The sequence below is a fragment of the Panthera tigris genome, chromosome B2, assembly GCF_018350195.1.
Source record: "Panthera tigris isolate Pti1 chromosome B2, P.tigris_Pti1_mat1.1, whole genome shotgun sequence".
Lineage (NCBI taxonomy): Eukaryota > Metazoa > Chordata > Mammalia > Carnivora > Felidae > Panthera > Panthera tigris.
This window is the reverse complement of record NC_056664.1, coordinates 137,870,786-137,887,468: the sequence shown is the minus strand read 5'-3', so window position 1 is coordinate 137,887,468 and position 16,683 is coordinate 137,870,786. Positions and strand designations below refer to the sequence as shown.

The following is a 16,683-nucleotide window of genomic DNA, read 5'->3' as shown; positions in this document are numbered from 1 at the left end:
ACTATATAGTACTTGGGAATGTGGGGTGCCAATGGGCAATCTGATAGACATCTGAGGAGCTCGGAATGTGACTCTAGCTTGAAATATGGATTTGTAATCCATTGGCATTGGTGACAGTTAAATAAAAATGTAATATGAGAAGGAAAGCACATGAACAGGGCCCTCGGGAACACCAGTATTTAAGAGGTGAGAGGAGACAAGGGAGAATAAGGAGTCTGAGGAGAGATGACAGGGAGGTAGAAAGAAGAGTGGGAGTCCTGAGAGCCAAGAGAGGAAAATATTGAGACAGCATCCTGTGCTGTGGGGAGGTTAGTAAGAAAGGTGAGCAAGAAAGTTGAAAAGTGCCCACTGAATGCAGCAAAAAAATGCCTGCCAGTTTTGATGTGAGTATTCTGATACAGCTGTGCCTGAGGTTCACTTGCAGGGTTTGAGAACCAAGTGCCTGGTGAGAACTAGAGCGGTAAAAGGAAATTTCTCTCAAGCACCTTGAGTGGAGGTTAAAAAACAAGCAGTGACTAAGAGTAGGGCTTTCGCAGGAGGGATTTTTTTTAGAGGTAGGAGGGATTTAAAACTTGTTGTGCACTGAGAGGAAAGAAAAGAGAAAGGGATTCTCTGAAGATACAAGAGATAGAAGGGGCGATAAATGTGCTTTCTTTGAAGGACTGGGAGGGGGTGGCCCCCAAACATGGTGTAGGGATTGGTCTTCATATAGGACAAGAAAGGCAGCGAGAATTAAGAATGGTCCTCACTCCTCTGGGACATAGAAGGTGAGATGGCTGAGTGAGAGATGGAAGAAGGAAGGATCAGTTGCAAGCGCAGGTAGAAAACTGTTGTTTTCTTCTGTCAGTCAAGAAGTCATTAGGCACATGTCCTGAGCTCCTGTTATGTAATGGGGATGAACTGATGAAACAAAACAAATATGATTCCTGTCAACACACAGTGTGTGTGGGGGGAAGCAGACATTAATCTTGTATTGTTTTTATTTTGCATTTTCCAGGAGAAGGTCAGCAGCTTCATCATATTTTCAATGCATTCAAGGAAGACCCATAAACCGGTAGCGAAAGATTAAAATAAAAATTCTAAAGGTGGTCGATTTTTTATCTTCATTTTTAATACTGGCATATAATGGACATAATAGTGTATTAGTTTCAGGTGTATAACATAATGATTTGGTATATATATTGCAAAATGATCTCCGCAGTAAATCTGGCTAACATTTATCACCACACAGAGTTACAAATTTTTTTTCTTGTGATGAAACCTTTTAAGATCTACTCTTAGCAACTGTCAAATATTCAGTACAGGATTATTACTTATGGTCACCATGCTGTACATCACATTCCAAGAACTTATTCATAGTATAAATGGAAGTTTGTTATCTTTTGACCACTTTCACCCATCTTGCCACCCCTCCCCCCACCAGCTCTGGCAACCACCCACCTGTTCTTATCTGTGAGCTTGGTTTTGGTTTTTGTTTTTGTTCCTTTTCAAAGATTACATACATAAATGAGATCATATTGTATTTGTCTTTCTCTGTCTTACTTAATTTCACTTAGCAAAATGCCTTTGAAGCCTATTTTTGTTGTCATATATGACAGGATTTTCTTCTTTTTTATGATTGGCTAATATTCCATTTGTGTGTGTGTGTGTGTGTGTGTGTGTGTGCGCACACACATGAATGTGTGTGCATGTGTGTGCCCCATATTTTCTTTATCCATTCATCAATCAATGGACACTTAGGTCTTGGCTATTGTAAATAATGTTGCAATGAACATAGTGGTACAGAAATCTTTTCTAGTTAATGTCTCATTTCATTCAGATAAATACCCAGTGTAGGATTACTGAATCATAAGGTAGGTGTATTTTTAATTTTATGAGGAACCTCCATACTGTTTTCCATAGAACACACCAATAAATACAAATTTTTGGTATCAATAAGAGCTCGGAGTTCTGGGTATTTTGATAGAGTCAGAGAGCTGAGGGAGGGTTACTTGACAGATTTTTGGAAAATAGGAAGAGAACCCTAGATACATAATATTTAATAAATGTTAGTTATTCTTTTTGAAAATCATACCACTTGGAAGAGACAGTATGTTTTAGCATGCATTAATCTTCTTCCCCATATGTCGCTTTACAAAACTTCCCTCATCTAAGATGGTTTGACATACTTGTAAGGGATTTCCTTATTTAAAAAAAATAAATGTACATGTTTACACTTCTAAAATGAGAGCCATGAAGGACTATATCACCCATTTTTAATGGCCTGTGTTCCTGGGTTGCATATATCACAACTAATCTTAAACTGAGAAGAATTCTCATCCTGTAAGACTGACAACACATTAAAGCATTCAAAATATTACAGCCTTCTGGATAATGTAGAAATTAAAAGTGCACATTACCATCCTCTGTATTGCAATATGGCCGGTGTATTTATAATTCTTTTACTGTCTTTTCTCAGGAAATCTGAAATTAATATGAAGTGTGAGGCTGATTTCTGGTTCAGTTTTTTAAAAAATGAATTAAGTGGTAACATTTTAAATTTTGGACAATCATTAATATATTTCCGAAAGGAGGGGTGCCTGGGTGGCTCAGTTGGTTGAGCACCTGACTCTTGATTTCAGCTCAGGTCGTGATCCCAGGGTCATAGGATCAAGCCCTGCGATGGGCTCTGTGCAGGGGGTGGAGCCCACTTGGGATTCTCTCTTTCTCCCTCTGCCCCTCCCTGGCTCACACGTGTGCATACTCTCTCTCTTTCTCTCTCTCTCAAAAAAATTATTTTTTTCAGAAAGGAATAAGGCACATTTATCATATATTTGGCCCCTTCTCACTCTGTTGTTACTTCTTTCCACAATCACCATCCTTACTTCTTTTGTTTAAATTCAAGTACAATTAGCATACAGTGTTATATTAATTTCAGGTGTACGATGAAGTGATTCAATAGTTCTACACATGATTCAGTGCTCCTCACAATAAGTGTACTCCTAATCCCCTTTACCTACTTCACCCATCCCCCCAGCCACCTCTCCTCTGGCAACCAGTTTGTTAATTATATTTAAGAGTCTTTTTTTTGGTCTTCATTTTTCTTTGTTCATTTGTTTTGTTTCTTAAATTCCACATGAGTGAAATCATGTGGTATTTGTCTTTCTCTCTTTTTAAAAATGTTTATTTATTTCCTTAGAGAGAGAGAGAGGGACAGAGAGAGAGAGAATCCTAAGCAGGCCCTGTACCGTCAGCACAGAGCCCCACGAGGGACTCCAACCCATGAATCATGAGATCATGACTTGAGCTGAAACCAAGAGTCAGGCGCTTAACCAAGTGAGCCACCCGGGCGCCCTGGTATTTGTCTTTCTCTGACTGACTTATTTTGCTTAGCATAATGCACTCTACCTCCATCCATCTTGCCAATGGAAAGATTTCATTCTTTTTGATGGCTGAGTAATATTCCTGTGTGTGTGTGTGTCTGTGTGTGTGTGTGTGTGTATACATACACACATGTGTATATATACCACATCTATATATATATTTTGCATGTTATATATGATCTATATGTATATATAGGTATATATATTATCTCTACCTATCATGTATATATTATCTATATGTATATTTTACATGTCCATCAACTGATGAATGGATAAGGAAGATGTGGTGTATATACACATGGGTATATATATATATATAGATACACATCTTCCTTATCCATTCATCAGTTGATGGACATATAAAATTGCTGGATCTTAGGATAGTTATATTTTTAACTTTTTGAGGAAACTCCATACTGTTTTCCACAGTGGCTGTATGAGTTTGCATTCCCATTCCCAGTGCAAGAGGGTTCCCCTTTCTCTACGTCCTTGCCAACGCCTGTTGTTTCTTGTATTGTTGATTTTAGCCATTCTGACAGGTGTGAGGTGATATCTTATAATATTGATTTGTATTTCTCTGATGATGAGTGATGTTGAGCATATAGTTTATATGTTTACATGTTTGTAGGAATTTATCCATTTCTTCCATGTTGTCTAATTTGTTGGCATATAACTTTTTATAATATACTTTTATAATTGTTTGTATTTCTGTGGTGTTGGTTGTTATTTTTCCTTTCTCATTGGTGATTTTATTTATTTTGGTCCTTTCTATTTTCTTTTTGATATATCTGGCCAGAGGTTTATCAATTTTATTAGTTTTTTCCAAAGAACAAGCTCTGGTTTCATTGATCTGTTCGATAGTTTATTTTAGTTTTTATAACATTTAACTCTGCTCTAATCTTTATTATTTCATTATTCTATTTTGTGATTGGGATGTTAACGTCCCCTACTACTATTGTTTTATTAACAATTAGTTCCTTTATGTTTGTTATTACTTTTTTAATGTATTTGGGTGTTCTCATTTTATGTGCATAAATATTTACAGTTGTTAGATATTCTTGTTGAGTTGTCTCCTTTATGATTATATAACACCCTTCTTTCTCTCTTTGTACAGTCTTTGTTTTGAAGTCAAGTTTGTCTGATCTAAGTATTGCTACTCAGGATTTCTTTTGACATCCACTTGCATGATAGACGTATCTCCATCCTACCACTTTAGCACAGAGCCAGATGTGGGACTTGATCTCACTAATTGAGAGACCATGACCTGAGCCAAAATCAAGAGTTGATTGCTTAACTGACTGAACCACCAGGTGCTCCTGCCCTCACTTTCAATCTGCAAGTGTCTTTAGGTCTAAAATGAATCTCTTGTAGGCAGCATATTGATGGGCATTGTTTTCAATTTATTCTGAACCTAAGTCTTTTGACTGGAGCATTTAGTTCAATTACATTCAAAATAATTATTGATAGGTATTTAGTGGCATTTTATTACTTGTTTTGTCATTGCTTCTGGAAATTTTCTCTTTTTTTGTCTTTGTCATTTTTGGTCTCTCCTTTGCATTCAAAGAGTTCTCTTTAAAAACAAAACAAAACAAAAAACCAAAACAAAACAAAAGAGTCCCCTTTAATATTTCTTGCAGGTCTGGTTTAGTGGTCATGAACTCCTTTAGTTTTTATTTGTCTGGAAAACTCTTTATCTCTCCTTCTATTCTGAATGATAGCCTTGTTGGATAGAGTATTCTTCGTTGCAGCTTTTTCCCCTTTAGCACTTTGAATATATCATGCCACTCCCTTCTGGTTTGTCAAGTTTCTGTTGAGAAATCTCCAGCTAGTCTTATGGCTTTTCCCTTATAAGTTAAGGACTTCTTTTGTCTTTCTGCTTTTAAGAATTTTTCTTTATCATTAAATTTTGCAAATTTAATTGCAATATGACTTGGTGTTGGGCTGCTTTGTTGATTTTGATGGGTGTTCTCTGTGCCTCCTGGATCTGGATATCTGTTTCCTCCCCCAGATTAGGGAAGTTTTCTGCTATTATTTCTTGAAATAAATATTCTTCCCCCTTTACTCTCTCCTCTTCTGGGACTCCTGTAATACGAATGTCATTGTGTTTGATGGAGTCACTGAATTCCCTAAGTCTATTCTTGTGTCGCATAATTCTTCTTTCTCTCTTTTGTTCAGCATCATTATTTTTCATTATTTTGTCTTCTAGGTCACAAATTCATTCCTCTGCTTTATCCAGCCTACTGTTCATTGCATCAAGCATGCTTCCAATCTTGTTTATTGCATCCTCCATCGTTGACTGAATCTCTTTTAACTCTTCTATCACTGTGGTAAGGGTCTCACTGATGTCTTCTATTCTTTTCTCAAGCCCAGTGAGTATTCTTATGATTATTGCTTTAAGTTCTCCATCAGGCATGTTATTTATATTTGTTTTGCTTAGGTCTCTGACCATGGCCTTATCTTGTTCTTTCATTTGGGATAAATTGCTCCATCTTGACATTTTGTCTAAGTCTCTACCTTCTACTGTGTGGTAGAAAAGCCAGTTATCTCTCCTGCTCCGGAAAGTAATGGCCTTATGAAGAAGAGGTCAAGTAGTTCCCAGGGCTTGGTGCTTCAGGGAGTATCTCTGGTGTGTGCTACATGCGCTCTGCTATTGTGTTTTGGCTCCTCTCTCCTTCAGGCCAGTTGTCTGCAGAGGCTCTCTTTGCCTGCTGAGGGCAGTGTTTGGTCCCTGACCTGAATGTGGTGAGTTTTAATTAGGTGTGCTGTGGTCTGCTTGTGAAATGAGACCTGATAGCAACTCCACCAGAACTGAGGCCCTGCAGAACTCTCTGGTTGGGATATGTGGTGTAGGCAGAGGTTTGTGCTGGTCTCATGGGGGAGAAGCCTGCGGCACTCGGACTGAAGCCAGCTTGTCTGAGGAGGGCAGTCCTAGCAGAGTACGGGGGCTTGGGCGTGGTGTAAGCAAGTTAGGCAGCCAGGATTGGTGCTGTACTGCTTCTTGCAGGTGGGTCTGTGTTTACACTGAGGGGCCAGAAAGAGAAATGGTGCCATCTATTTCCTTTGTTCCCAGAAAGTCACCTTCACAAACATTGCTTCTTAGGGACATACGTGGAGAAGAGTGAATATTCTCCTCCTGTGTACCCAGGCCTTCTTCAGATCTGCCCTTTCCATGCTGTCTGCCCCTGGGTTTTTTGCCTGGCCTCTCTCTAGCAGTGCAGTGCCTTCTGGGCTGTATGCCAACCAAGCCTCCTGACCTTTAAAACTCCAGGCTGTAAGCCTCACTGATTGCAAGAACTCATGAAATTTAGTCTGTCTCGTTTTCTAAGCCAGTGGCTTTGAGGAAATATTTTCCTTGTGCATTTCCCTGTGTCCTTCTCTCTCTCTCTCTTTCTCTCTCTCGTGCCCTTCTTCATGATCATGGCTCCCTCCCCTCCACAGCACCTGCAATCCATTTTTCCCCTAAACCATGTATCCACACTCCCTCCCTTCTTTGATGTGGCCTCTTCTCTCCTGTTAGTTGTGGAGCTTGTTCTGTCAGTCTGCAGGTCAATTTCCGGGGTCTTTAGGATGATGTGAAAGTTACCTTGTGTTCTTGGGGTGAGATGAGCCTGTCTTCCTACTCTACCATCATCTTCTTCCCCTCACTGTTTGACCTTTCCAAGCTTCAGATTTGTCTCACATAAAATGGGTTCATTGTGAGGATCACATAAGCACATGTGAAAGTGCTTAGAATAGAGCTGGTGGGTGTCCCATAGTATTCATCCCCCTGCCTCTTTCTTGCCATGTAAGTGCTTTCCTCAGAGGAGCTGATAAAGTTTGGCGTGTTGATCCTGAGAGCTTTCTGACAGATGGACGTCACAAACCATCTTTGGGTGTTAGTTTCTTGACTGCAAAAAAAAGGGGGGGGGGATTGCGCTGCACTGTTGGACAGTAACTGAAGGCCTTTTATTTTTTTACTCTAAAATGTTATGGTTTTAAGGAATTGAAGGAATTTTAAGGAATTGAGAAGGTAAGGAAGGGGGTTCTCAATAAAGATATAGTATATACTAAAATATTATAAAATATGAGAAAACAAGCACCGATGGGGCTAATTTTACTTCCATGGAGAGTTTCCTAGAATTAGATCACAAGAGTCAGGTAGACCATAAGAGTCCTTCACAAGGGGGAAGAAGGAAGTTGGGGGTGATTCCATTGGTTGCAAAGGAAAGCTAGAGGTAGAGAACTGTTATTGATTTTTTTAAACCAGTGAGATGTCATTTTTGTGAAAGATTATTCTGATAAGTATATATAGGATGGACACTCGCAGAAAGAGGCAGAAGGCAGAAATTTAGAGAGAAGCATAAAGATAGGTGAGCCTAGTGATTATCGTGGAAATGGAAAAATTCCTGGAGAGGAATGCACAGGAGAAAATTACCACGGGGGTGAAGGAGAAGGGAGGTCTAAACTGCAAGGCAAGTGTGATGAACCAGGCTGTTTAGCTGCAGCTTTTTTTTCCTTTCCTAAGAAAGACACCTGGCTGAATAAACATTGATATAGAGAGAGCTGAGTGGACAGCCGGAGGCACCAGCCTTCTTACTTATTTTCCTATGATTTAAAATAGACAGACTATTTTAGGCATAGCAGACTGACTCTGTCTAGAAATGCAGATGAAGATTTGTTTCCTTTCCTAAATTGAAGATATGATTGGAAATTTCCCAGGTTAATGTTATGAACCAGGTGTGGTGGTAGGAGGTCAGTGGAAAGCCATGGGTAGGTCACGTCTATGGATTTGGTCATCTTTGCTTCCCGTTTTTCAGGACCTCTGGCTTCTGATCCAAATTTTATGATACCAGACTAGGAATCTCCTAATATATGCAAACTTTTAGTCAAGATATCTAAATAGTGATTCATGCTTTTACTTATCTGTTAAATGTTTGCAGATGTCCTAGGTAATGGGCTAAGAGTTGGGAATACAATGGTGCATGGGATGCCAACCCTCCCTTCTAGAAACTCCTGGTCTGAGGGTTGACAGGCATGTTCATGCACATGTTCATAAGACACCGTGAAAAGCGCTCTCATACAGCTATATTCAAAATCTGATGGGGACTCAGGAAGAGTTACTGAAGATAAGAACTATGTATTTTGAAGGCCATCTATCTATCTGGGCGCCACAAAGTCAATAAACGGGAAAGTAAAGGAACATGGCAAAGGATAGGAAACAAATAGTGCTTATGCATATACTTAAATGCCTGACACTACCTGGGTAAATGTTTGGAAATTATGTCATTTCATCCTCACAAGCACTGTGGGTCCCAAGTTATATTATATTCACTTTACAGATGAAAACACTGCGACTTGAGAAAAACTGGTTTCCACAAAGCTCCATAGCTAGTTGGAGGCAGAAGCAGGATCTCAATATATGTCCACAGCATTTCCACCACATTGTGTGGTTACAACTAAATGAGACAAATAAAAGCTCAGGTGAAAGAGGAAGTGGGAACACTTGGTTTTGCTGCCTCTGTGAAAATGTGGATATGACTCAGAGATTTCAGACACTGGGACCTGGTGGTTTGGGTTGTCAAGGTCTGTAAATGTTTCAGTTACTGAATTCAGGATGCTAACTCAACAACAGAAGCTTGCTGTCAGTCAGAAACCAGGATAAGCTTTGTTTTGAGTTCGTATAGAGACAAGTATCTGGAACAATGAGACCTCTCTGGGTGATTTTCACAGAAAAGCAAGTAGTATTGAATCTCACTTATTTGGAAGTTATGCTACAATCTCACACATCTAGCTCTCATCGAGGAATCAGCAAATAAGTGAAACTCTGTGAATACTCAAATAGATGTCATAAACAACAAACACATCTCATGTATTGTACTTTTTATTCAATTCAAAATGCTCAAGCCCTCTATCTATTCATCATAGCGTATCTGGTTTCCAAATCGACTTTGAGGGTAAAAGTAATGTCTGACAAGAAAGCATTAGACAAAAATAGAAGAAGCAGCTTCAAGAATGTAAAGATCTCAGCATCAGTTCAGATAATGGTCAAAGACCCCTGTATAGATCCTGGAAATGATAAGGAAATTACCCTTGTAATATGCTCATGTAAGAAAGCAGATGTTCTCAGTGTTGACCCTGAGTCATTAGTATAAGATTAAGCTAATTTCAGGCTACTTTTCCAAGTATGTAGAGGGTATACAGTACATTTATAATACATTCAGTTGTCTAAGATAACTAACATGAAAAAGGTGTTGCTGGAAAGGATAAGAAGTCAGCCGTCTGAAAACCTGATCAGTTACACAAAGTGATGTATACTCAGAGGATTTTAGATAATCGGGTGCCTTATTTATTTATAAACTCCAATTTCCAACTACATCTTTCACTGGAATAGGGCAGGTGGCCCATGGATAATATCCTTCTGATGGCCCAGAGGAGAGAGGAAGAAACTCCACTGTCCCCCAGATCCACCATACCTCCTTACTCTGGGTTCCTGATGGAGTTGCAGTGTGGTGGGGAGGGGGAATTTCCCTAATTGGTCCATAATCCCTTAATGATCTTAGATCCATGGACATGGGAAGTGGGGGCAAAGGCCTTTGCCCATGGCCTTTTGGGGGTGGTCTTACCACATGTATACCCTTCCCCTCAACAAACCCACACAGACACGCATACTTCTTTGTACCTCATTGTGAATGTCACAACAGTAACTAAAAATAATTCTGAAGTGTGTGTTAAGTAATCCTACTGACAGCCTTTTGTTTTACTTCCTTATTCTTGCCCTATTCCAATTGTGCTAAAAGTGCCAAGATGTCTGGTAAAAATTCAAAAGAAGGTTGACATGCAAGGGAGGAAAAAAAATGAAAGGAAGGGCCTCAGGTAATTTGCAAAATAGATAATGAGTCTTTACATGATTGAGTCAAAGGTACTGCTTCTTAGTAGAGGTTTTAAATGTTAAATCAATTGTTTTTTTTCTCTCTTAGCAACTGAAATGCTGACCCAAAGTTTCACAGAGCTGTTAAATGTTTTTTCAGAAGTTGCAAGTGCAGACCTAAAAAAAGGGGGGCTGACTCTGACCTTATCTTGTCAAGGGAATAGGAAGACCCAGGCAACTTCTACTATTCCCTTTTACTGAAAAAACGATGTCGCTGTTTTCCAATCAAGGGAAACCAGCATTCCCTAATTATGGCACAGATCTCAGTGAGGTATCTGCACACATTCTGTAAAGATGCTACCTAAATACAGTTTGTGTTTGTCAGTTTTAAATTCTTTTATACCCTGGACACCCTTGGTCGTCTTAGGAGGCCTATGGACCCCTTCTCAGAGTACTGTATTTAAATGTATGAAGCAAAATACAAAGAGTTACAAGGAAACCAAATATATAAAAATATGATTACAAAAAAAATTGTGATATAGTAATAATATGTGTGTCTTTACCAATGCATTAATTAACGTGATCTAACAGCACGTCTAGTGACATTTGAAGGCGATGATGAGTGTAAGTGATATTTTCAGAGAGCTGCAACAACCCACATGGGCGATGGGGACACCTGGGATTTCTACCGGAAACAAATTCACAGATACTGCTAATACTTCCGTGGTTTGTTGCCAATATTTATATTTGAAGGAAATGTTCAATTTCACTGAGGGATCAGTGAAACTGAAGATCAGTTTCCCCATCTAAGTGTATAGACTCCCTGAGTTCTGTCCACGGATCCTATGGAGGGTCTACAAGCCCCAAGATAAAAACCCCTGGACCACGTCAATCCTTTTCATAGGTTTATGAGCATGGCTGAGATAAATTAAATTTCTTCAAGTAAATATTTTTATATAATTCCAAATGCAGTACTGAACGTTTGGTTTTTTTACTTCTCAAATGGAAATGCCTTCATTCATTTATTCAATCCTATTCTCCCTTACAATCTGCCTTGTTTGTTAAAGGATTTGAGGCAGCTTCCATAAATGCATACAGCAAAATAGAATACGATTACCAGTAAGTGGATGAGAGAGAAGGAACAGAAGAAAAGTTTGTGTGAAAAGTTAAGAGGTGTCTCCCAGGGAAGTTAAGGTGGGAAAGTGTATGTGGGAAGGCTCTAGATCTTTGTACTAGAGTACAATGACATATTGATTCTAAGTTCCATGATAAGCAATTCAAAGGGTAAGAGACAATTAGTTATAGACTCATGATCACATCTCCTGTAAAATAAAATGAGATGCCCCACTTTCTGGCTACTGAAACTAAAGAGAAATTTCTTCCATAGACCTTGTCTCATAATGACTGTCATAGTCAGCTTGAGTGGCTATAGCGAAAAACCATAGACTAAATCGCCTAAACAACAGACATTTATTTCTCACAGTTCTGGAGGTGGGACGTCCTAGATCAGGGTGCCCAGATGGTCAGGTTCTGGTGACACCTCTCTATCCAGCTTGCAGATGGCCATCTTGCTGCTTTGTCTTCCTAGGGAGGAGAGAGTGTGCTCTCTTGTCTCTTCTTCTCTAGGAGGACTAAGCCCATTATGAGGTCTACACGCTTGTGACCCAATTACCTCTGAAAGGCCCATCTCAAAACATCTTCATACTGGGGGCTTAGAGCTTTAAACTATGAATTTTGAGGGGAACTCAATTCAGTCCATAGCGATGATACAGTGTGTAATGAAATTAATAGTACTTTTAAAAGCTTCCTTTATTTCTTTGGGCTGTCTCTTATCATTTCTCAGTGTAAATCAATGACATATGTTTCTGCTGGCCCAGCTTAATATAGAAATGGATTGAAAAATATCTAGTGTAGGGGTGCCTGAGCGGCCCAGTTGGTTGAGCGTCCAGCTCTTGATTTCTGTTCAGGTCACAATCCCAGAGTTGTGGGATCGAGCCTGTCATTGGGCTCCTTGCTGGGCATGGGGCCTGCTTGAGATTCTCTCTCTCTTTGTCTCTCTCTCTCTCTCCCTCTGCCCCTCTCCCCACTCACTCACATGCTCTCTCTCTCTCTAAAACAAAAAAAAAATTTTTAACTCTAGTGTAGTTTTTAATACCATTTTGGAGGTATAAAGTATCATTATGACTTTCTTCGGTAGCATCCCCTTGGAGGTACTTATTCTTGAAATGCAGATTATTCATTTTTACATGTCACAGACCAATTTGAGAGTCTGATGAGAGCTACAAATACAGACACACATTAAATTCTGCCTACCATTTTAAGGAATCACAGACCTCTTAAAGCCTCAGCACTTTGGGTAGTAAATAACTCTGGGATATAGAGTAATGGATATGTCTTTAGGCATATTATATAAGTGCTGCTTATTGTAACTGAGTGTTTGACATGGATTGAGAACCAGCCAGTTGGGTTTAAGGCTCTTGGCAAGCAGGGGAATGCAGCTCTTCTATGCTGCAGATTAACCAAATGCTTCCCCAGCTTGGAGAACAAGAAACCTGCAGGCACGTTTAACAACACAACATACAATGCTAATATTTCAAGGTTGGAGGGATGCCTGGATCAGAGACAGCCTCAAATCTTGTGCCTGAAATTCTCATGCTCCTTGGAGGACATCACAAATCTCTGACGACCACGATGGCATCTATATACCCTCTAAGGAGATGACCACCCAAATGTGGGTACAGCTTCCAGGCCCCTCCCCAACCTCCTCCACCAGCACCTCGTCATTTGCCAGAGTCCGAGACCAAGCTCTCCTGTGAGGAATTGGATTGCCGGGGTGGATCCAGACTGTGTGGGGCCTGAATCTTATACAACTTGGAGAGGCTTCTGTGGGAGAAATAATACAAAATTACAAAGAGAGAGTTGTGAGAAACTTAATATTTAAGAGACAGACAGAAATGAGAATAAATTTCAGATTTTAAAAAGCTGACAAAATACCAAAAGCGACACATTATTCAGAAAAATAAGATAATTTTAAAATTACCTATCTGACATATCTTAAAACACATTCTCCTACATTTTTGGCTGTGGGATATTTGGCTGCTTCTTCATATAATGATTTTGTAAAGACATTTTGTCTAGAGAACATAGAAAATAGAACGTAGAACATAGAAAATCCAGTCTGTCATCTAGCATGAGTTGATCAGAAGTGTTCTGTTTTGTTTTTGTTTTTTTGTTTTTGATTGATGGTTTAGAAAACCTCTGGCTTCCCAGTTGATTACTGGGAATGTAAGTTTTAGGATTTCTGTCTTATGTTTCTTTCAACTATGAGCTTTACAATTTGGAAGAATTCCCATAAACTTGTTTCTGGTTCTGTGCATTAGAAGCCTTATTTGTCTCCACCTTCCACAGACACAGGGAGACAAGGGACTAGTTTATACTGTAATATGACCTCTGGCCCTGAGCCAGCATGTCACCATGCCAGGGGAATTGGCCAGTGGGAAGCAGAGTGTTCCTGGAAGTTATCACCATACTTGAACTACTAGTAATAACTATACATGGAAGAGAGTATGAGCAACATAAGTATATCCCATTAACTACAAAACGAGTATGTCCATCTCTAGAAATGCCTGCTCTCAGCACTGGTAGGCCACAGCTCACCCTCATGAGAGTTTTTTCACTTTCCTCTCTCTCAGCCCTCTCAAAAGACTGCCTCCATGAGGCTGCAGCCGTCTTTATAGCACCTCCATAGAGTCCTCTAGTAAGATTCCTTAGGGTATAGGCTCACGAGAGCAAGGCCAAGACAGAAAAGAAGAGGGACATTTTCTTACCGTGTCTCAGAGTCCAAATCTTTCCAAGTTTTTTGACACTGGGAATGTATACTCTCTTCTGGAAAGACTCCATTGCCAATTGCAGAATAATCTTACCGCAGGTTCCAATAAGACAAATACCTCAGAACATACCAGCCTAAGAGCAGCATGAGAAAAGGCTACTGGGAACAGTTTGGGATTTATTTCCATTCATAGATACGAGGGTATTTAAGGCCACAGACACATGCACCACAATATGACTACAGTGATTTTTATGACGGAAAATTTAAACCTGATAGGACCGTACGCTCATTTCAACTATAAAACGCAGTATAGCCCACATGGAATATTTTAACTGATTAATATAACTTTCTGGCAAATGCCCCAAGGTAACTGGCTGTAAAATATATGCTTTGGAAAGTGGCTGAGTTAACTTATTTTATAGATTTACTGATTACAAGCCAGTTAAATGTGGAGTTAAGTGTAACAAAGAAATTTACTTTGGGTTTAGAATAGTTGGTCTGTAGCTCTTCTTTTCAGGGTTCAAGTACCAAGGTAACTTCTCCAAAGCCAGCTAGGGTTTAACACTCCTGGCTGGCAACCATAAAAGCTATTGTTTTTGAATATAATAATTATAATTGTATTACCTATGGAAGGGGAGTGTCTGTTGATTTCATCAAAAAGCAGAATAAATTGCTAAGGTACATGAAATGTCTGCTTCTTCAAAGCCCACGGGAAGTACAGTGTTTGTTTGAATATATTTTGGATGGGATGTATCTACTTTGCTTGTTTGTTAAAGAAAAAAAATCCATTTCTCTCAATGCCTACATTCAAATAAATTGAAAATAAAAATGTTCAGAGATTCAGAATAAGTGAGAATCCTCTTAGTATAATGATTTAACCTAAAATTTCCTCTTTTTTGGTCTTTATCCACAAAGAGGCCAAACCTGCATTTTATTTTTAATGGAGATGGAGAGAATCTGTCCTTTCCTTCTGGAAGGAGATGTGAACACCATATACAGTAGTGGGAAACATTTCCTCCTTTGTACATAAGGGCTCAGAAAATGAGCGATGAGGTGGTGGACTGGATGTGGTAATATGTCCGTGTTAGCTTCAAATGGTTTATAACAATTCTAAAAATGGGTTTTCATTTTCTGTGTACTAATCCAATGATGGATCTTATAGATTATTTAGGCATAGAATGTCTGAATTTTGGAAAAATAAATTAGATAAAATAAATTAGAGGAAGGATATAGAGTCCCAATTTCTAAAGAGTTTTTTTTTAAGTCATAGAACTCTTTCTTTGGAGACAAGTATGCCCTGGAGTCCAAGGTGAAACCAACAAGTGCAGAGACGTCCATCCTGCCCAGGCACTCAGCAGCCCTTCCCGAGGCTCTTCCTTTGCCCACACAGACTTGTCACGTGGTTGGGCACAGAGCACATATCCAACTTCATGAAGCACTTGCTGGGGACTGACTATTCAGAGTTTCAGGAGGCTAACCATTGATGACAGCATTTTAAGTCATGGATGAGTCACAACCTTTCTGTGATATTTGCTGAGAGCTTCTGGGTGAAGTACACCAACAAATAGAAATACAGGGGTCCTTTATTCCTTTGATATTGTGTGTGTGTGTGTATGTGTGTGTGTGTGTGTGTGTGTGTGTGTGTGAGAGAGAGAGAGAGAGAGAGAGAGAGAGAGAATGGAGGGAGGGAGGGAGAGAGGAGAAAAGGAGAAATGTTGATGCTGGTGATCTAAATAGGAGTTGCTCGTACTCCATTGAAAGGAGAGGAGACCCTTAACAGTTTTTCATTTTTTAAAGGAAGGCTACTCTCCACTTCCTTTGCTTTCTTTTGGGTTTGCATCATTTTTCAGTTGGATTAACTTGGCACATTCTCAGCAAATAAAAATGTCCTCTTGATTTGAGATTATATAATTGATTATATAATAACTCATGAAGTGTTTGGGAAGTTAAAGTTAAGCGGCTGGCTTAAATTTAGCTTGAGTTATTATTAAGTTTTCTACAAACCAATTCTAAAAAGACACTTGAGGGACAACTTGAGAAATTGTTAAGGTGGTGTGTATGTGAAATATCACGCCAATATATTTTCTAATGTGTCCTTAAATTTTTTTAAGGAAATTATTTTAAGGTTCTCTAAAATTGGGCCGGATGATCCTGAATCTCATGCTTTCCTTTAACAGTGAATTTGAGGTAAACAATCTTTGCATTCTGCTGTTTATGTGGCTCTTTCCCTAAAAGCAAACACCTTTAAACCATGAAATATTTGAGGTTGCTCTGACCATTGAGCCTTAAAAATGTTACTGATCTTGTTCTCAAAGGCACTTTTGTGCTTTATGTGCTGGTTTTCAAACACTGAAAAGGTACCTGTGGACTTTCAGATTATTCTGCACCCTAGGATCTCCTGCTCAACAACTGAGAGCAGAAAAGAATGCTCTTCAGAACATTACGGCTCATTAGGGTGCTGCCTAAAAATCTCATACATGCCTGACAAAGTTAGTGGAATGTCACGGCCTCTGCTGTGATTAAAGGTTCTAAATGTGTGTTGTCAAGCCGCTCAAATATTAGCTGTAATCCACATCCATGCCGAGCTCTACGATTAGGCCTTGTAGACAGAGAGCTATATGTACAGAATACCTCTGGTTGCGTTA

The 16,683-nt window shown here is 39.3% G+C and overlaps 1 protein-coding gene across 9 annotated transcripts in view; it reads left to right on the top strand.

Annotated features, from left to right (window-relative positions):
• Positions 1-16,683, top strand: part of IPCEF1 (interaction protein for cytohesin exchange factors 1) — a 185,324-nt gene that overhangs the window by 39,142 nt on the left and 129,499 nt on the right. For 4 of the 9 annotated variants that reach the window (XM_042987370.1, XM_042987366.1, XM_042987363.1 and 1 more), the window contains exon 3: positions 5,569-5,689. The exons of the other annotated variants lie outside the window; for them this stretch is intronic. The gene's annotated coding sequence lies outside the window, so the exon portion shown is untranslated. The remainder of the gene's footprint in view (positions 1-5,568; positions 5,690-16,683) is intronic. 9 annotated transcript variants of the gene reach the window in all.